The following is a 5,000-nucleotide window of genomic DNA, read 5'->3' as shown; positions in this document are numbered from 1 at the left end:
TAAAATCGTGAAACCACCTCCTTAAGATTAGTCAAACACAACACTAAGCAAAACGTGAAAGCGACATACACCTACTTCGAAAGTCGGTTATTAAGTGTTTGACTGGGAGAGTCACAGGGTCCTCCGTTGTAAATCCTCGTACAAAACCGAAGGAAACTCGTCTTTCAGACGCGAACTAACGTTAGCATAGGCCGTAGGAGCACTAACCCTAAAAGAAAGAGGTTTTTTTGGCGGTCTACGTTGAGTTTGGCGGTCGGAAGAAAAAAACGGTATAAGCAAGTTTTGGAGAAGGAAAGGTCTGTTTCTGTGATGCAGGAGAACTTTAGAGGCCGGTCCTGGATTTCACTTTACATTCTGCTCATTTTCAGGTTCATATTTGTACTTAGTGTCTCTACTGTGACATGTCTCCATGCTTTAACGTTCAAAAAGCTCTTTATTTTTTGCATACCTGTGCTGCAGCACCTCTTTTCACCCTCTGTCTGAGACCAGACTGTCATGTCTCGGAAACTTATCATGAAAGGCTGCCAACCTCCTGTCCCTCCCCACCCGGACCAACCTCAAGTCTTGGGGCGACAGAGCCTTCTCCGTAGCTGCACCCACCCTCTGGAACTCACTACCCCAATCCATCAGAGATTCTTCCTCCCTCACAGCATTCAAAACATCACTCAAAACCCACCTGTTCAACACTGCATTCAACCACTGACCACCCCCCTCCCCCCCTATTTTCTGTTTTGTTTATCTCTTTTTGTATTTCTTTGTCTTTTTTTTTTATTGTCTTTTCTTAATTCTCTGTCAAAGCGTCTTTGAGTTTCATGAAAAGCGCCATAAAAGTCCCATGTATTATTATTATTATTATTATTAGTTTTGTCATGTCCCTTTGTTCTGTGCCCTCTGTCTTATTGTAATAAGTATTCCTCCTCTCGTTTCAGAACTCCATGCTCCCCGACCCGTGTTCGTGATTAGTTTCCCCGCCCGCCCTGATTGTTTCCACCTGTTCCCCTCACCTTGGATATATATTGTGTTAGCCCCCACCTGTCCAGTGCCAGTTCGTTTCTTATTCATGACCACGTTCAAGCCTGCTAAGTGGTCGTATCCCGTTTTCTCATGCTCACGATTATTGCATTTAGTTTTTCCTCTGAAGAGTGATTTTGTGTTTCTTGTTTTTGTTACTGTGTTAATTCCAGTAAAGTCTTTATTTTTGAATACCACCCGAGTCTGAGTCTGAGTTGTGCATTTGAGTTCATGCCTCAGAGTTCACCCCTTGACACAGACAAAAGATCGCCATCATGTGATTACATATGCTCAATAATAAACCTTGCGCTGCATTTATTTGACTCTTAGGACATCTCATTTTGATGCATAACAAAGATACAGTCATGGCATGAAGAAGGGAGTCTGCTGTGACTCTCCAGACCCCGGTTGACTCATAAAGCCCCCATTGTGGGAGCCCTTATCACTCTGTCATAACTGAAGGTTGCTGGCATGGCAACAGAGAGGAAACACTGTCACATCTGCTCTGGATTCGCGCATCACGAAGATTGTAAATCAGGAGAGAGACATATTGCAGATTCTTACAGTTGGTGTCAATCTGGATTTAGGAAAAGTGTGAGTGGTTAATTTAGCTGTCAATCAACAAGGAGAGGTTTGAGAGCCTGGAGGAAAGTGGGCGGGATATCCTCTGGGAGCGCGTGGTTGGACAGCGGGTTGCAGGCAGTGTCTGCTTATTTGATAAGAAGTCGTCCGTCAGGAAGGAAAATAAACAGCCGAGCGTGCTGCTACTGCAGGGCCGGAGGAAGAGCTTCTACTAGAGCACAGCACAATATTTACACTGCTGGACACACGCACGCACGCAAGCAAGCACGCACGCACGCACGCACGCACACACACACACACACACACACAAACACACAGGGTCGCCCAGCACATTTACCTGCACACATGTAGCGGTGGACAAACACTGAGACGTTTGTACATATACAGAACCTCAGAGGGGGAGCAGGTGCTGGGGGGTGGAAACAGAATCTGAAAAACAACATGATTTTAGTCGAACAAACACCAGAGATTGTGGGGATGCGTTGGTGCAAATTGAGCATGTGATACAGTTAGTGTGGGAAATAGAAAGACAATGTCCTATTAGATCCAGTGTTTTCCAGTGATGTAGACGTGCACCCCCCCAGGGTATGTCTGTCCATCACTGGTGTTGTTATTGCAACTCATTTGTTAACCACAGACGGTGGGTAAGCAATGTTTTATTTTGTCAGATGTTATCATAGTATTAAGTCACTCGTTAAACAACCACACAGATAGCGAAAGATTAGTTTTTCATTGCATCTCAAATGTGAGAATTTACAGCGAGAATGATCTTTTAGTTATTAACCAAAGTTGAGTAAAGCATCTGCCAAACCATGTGTGCGTATTACTCCTGTGCAATACAAAAGAAAAAGAGATAGCAAGTGTGAACTTTAACATTATTTTGTACAAAATGTAAATAGAACTCAACTTGGGCTTGGTGAACTAATGCATTTCCACTACTTTTTGCACAATTGTGCATACTAAACTAGTGCCAACATTGATTCAAACCTGCAGTCTGTTTAGGTACTATGTGCTATAACCTCTGTAAGGTGTTCTTGTTATTGTGTCCACCGCGTGTGATCACATATGTGAGAGCATCTCGAGGATTTGTTTGTTTTAGTTTGGGAGTGGAGGGACTGAGAGTCCTGACCTCCTGGCTTCAGAGCCCCGCCCTCCGGCTGTGACTGACAGATAGCATCAGTCCAGCTCCTTATCAGCTCCCCTCCCTCTGATCTGGGATCTGTGAGGAGGGAGGAAGGGGGGGGGGAGGGGGGGGACACTGGAGGGCACACAAGACAACAGTTATGCACATATATGGACAGGTAGAGCTCTGTCTCTCTGCTTCGTTTTATGATTTATGTGAATTTTTGTCTGACAGATTTGAAAAATGATCCAGAAACCACACAGTGCAGTTTCTGTTTAACTGAAGAACGAGCAGATTCATCACATGGATTCTTTCTCCCTGCCTTTCTTTACTTTTCTTGTCAGAATTAGTCATAATGAGAGTTACTGCCCGTGTGTGTGTGTGTGTGTGTGTGTGTGTGTGTGTGTGTGTGTGTGTGTGTGTGTGTGTGTGTGTGTGTGTGTGTGTGTGTGTGTGTTATTGCTCTTGGATAGTGGGCCGCTCTGTGTTTGCGGAGTCCCTGTCACTTGGTGTGTTTTTTGGAGCGGCGGAGATCATGCTTCTGCTCTGACGCTGAACATAAAGGGTCCTTGAGAGGAGTCTGGAGGTACGGGGGAAACTGCACACACACTTTCTCTCCCCGGGCAGCGAGTGCAGGGCTCCTGAGGGCCAGGGGGACTATCGCTTTCCCCGTTAATTATGACCGTCTGGCAGGCTGGAGAGCAGGAAGTCAGAGAGGGAGAGATGGAAAGAGGGAGGGATGGTAGATAGATGATAGGAGTGAGTGGAGGGGGGGGGGTTGAGAAAGCAAGTCAAAATAAGGGAGGGGAAAAACCAAGATGTATGATGGGAGGAAAGAAGGAAAACTATGAAGGGGGAGTCCGTAAAAAATGATGGGGGAGTCATAGGGGGACGAAATAAAACCATATGCAGGGAGTGGACGATGGAACCAGGTGCTTGATAAAAGGTGGAATGCCATGTTTTTTCTTTTAGCCACGTCAGGGTTTCAGGCGTTCACTCCCTCCCTGACTTCTGATGAACGACTCACACCCCCGACCTTGGCTTTCATCCGACCTTTTGACCCTTTCAGCAGCACCAGCTCGTACCTATAACTTAACTTTACTACGCAAGCCTTTCTCCTCTGATGGGTCGTTCTTCATCTCACTCCCCCAAGAGAAAAGCCAGATTTAAGGACAGTTGCTGAAGCATGCAGTGGGGGGAAAGTATTCAGATTCTTTACTTGAGTAAAAGGACTAATACCAGACTGTAAACGTACTGATTCCAAGTAAAAGTACTGCATCGAGAATGGTTCTTAAGTAAAGTATTTTAGTACGACAAGGAAAAGGTACGTATTCAGAGTAGTACTCGTTCGCTGGTTTAATCTTTACCAAATAAATGTAGGGGAGTGAAAAGTTGGCTTCCGAATTGTAGGACAATACTCAGTGAAGTTCCTCAAATGTGAACTTGAGTAAATGTACTCCCCTCTACTGAAGGCAGCTATATGAGCACAGCGGATTTAACCGGCTCCAGGTCCAATTAGGACAGTCTGCCACATGTGGACCCAGTTAGAGTAACAGTCAAAACTCACACTCCGCTCCAATAGGGATATAAAGTCACAACTTTTTAGACGACCAGCCAGTTAAGCTTTATTCCACAAAGAGCAGGGAATATTTACGGCTCTGCAGCAGTCATAACATGGCTGCACAGATAAAACCCGAAAGCAGAGAAGGCAGCGTTGGACGGAGCGAGGCTGGCCTGCTGCTGTCAGATTGAGTCAACAAGAGGATTTTATTTCCATCTTGCAGCATAGTTATGTTTGAGGCTTTTGCTCAGGGCTAACAATTACTGGAAACAATCGCAAGATCGAGATCTGTGCACTGACAATGCTCTGAGTTTTGCTTCCCAAGTGTCTCTTAAGTGTGCAGGCCCGGGCCAAGAAACACACTGATCATGGAAAGTTTGGATTCCAACAAGAGCCAGGATCTTCTCGAATAATCTTTTTGTTGTTAAAAAGCCAATAAAAAAGTAGTTTGTATGGAGAACGATTGATTTTTGGACGGCTATAGGCAGCAGTTTCCCGTAAGCTAACTAGCTGCTGGAAGTTACTATCCTCCTATAGTTGTTTGGATGCCTTTCTCCTACGTATGATGTTCAACTTTAAAGAGGCTTTATTCTGCTTTTTAGGGTTTTCCCTTTCCTGTAGTGAGTTATAGCTTTGTGTGCATATAAATGGTCTGCAAAGGCTAAAATCCCTATGTTCCATCCAGTTTCTCTCTAGTGACATCACTATGTAACACTTGCGCTA

General features: G+C 45.0%; 1 protein-coding gene across 1 annotated transcript in view; it reads left to right on the top strand.

The window, feature by feature from the left end:
• spice1 (spindle and centriole associated protein 1) overlaps positions 1 to 5,000 on the top strand; it is a gene marked incomplete at its 3' end in the record, with an annotated part of 33,427 nt that overhangs the window by 19,152 nt on the left and 9,275 nt on the right. The gene's annotated exons all lie outside the window — the stretch shown is intronic.

Source organism: Notothenia coriiceps, unplaced genomic scaffold (assembly GCF_000735185.1).
Source record: "Notothenia coriiceps isolate Sejong01 unplaced genomic scaffold, NC01 NC01_scaffold00012137, whole genome shotgun sequence".
Lineage (NCBI taxonomy): Eukaryota > Metazoa > Chordata > Actinopteri > Perciformes > Nototheniidae > Notothenia > Notothenia coriiceps.
The sequence above is the reverse complement of the archived record's forward strand: the minus strand, read 5'-3'. Positions and strand labels throughout refer to the sequence as shown.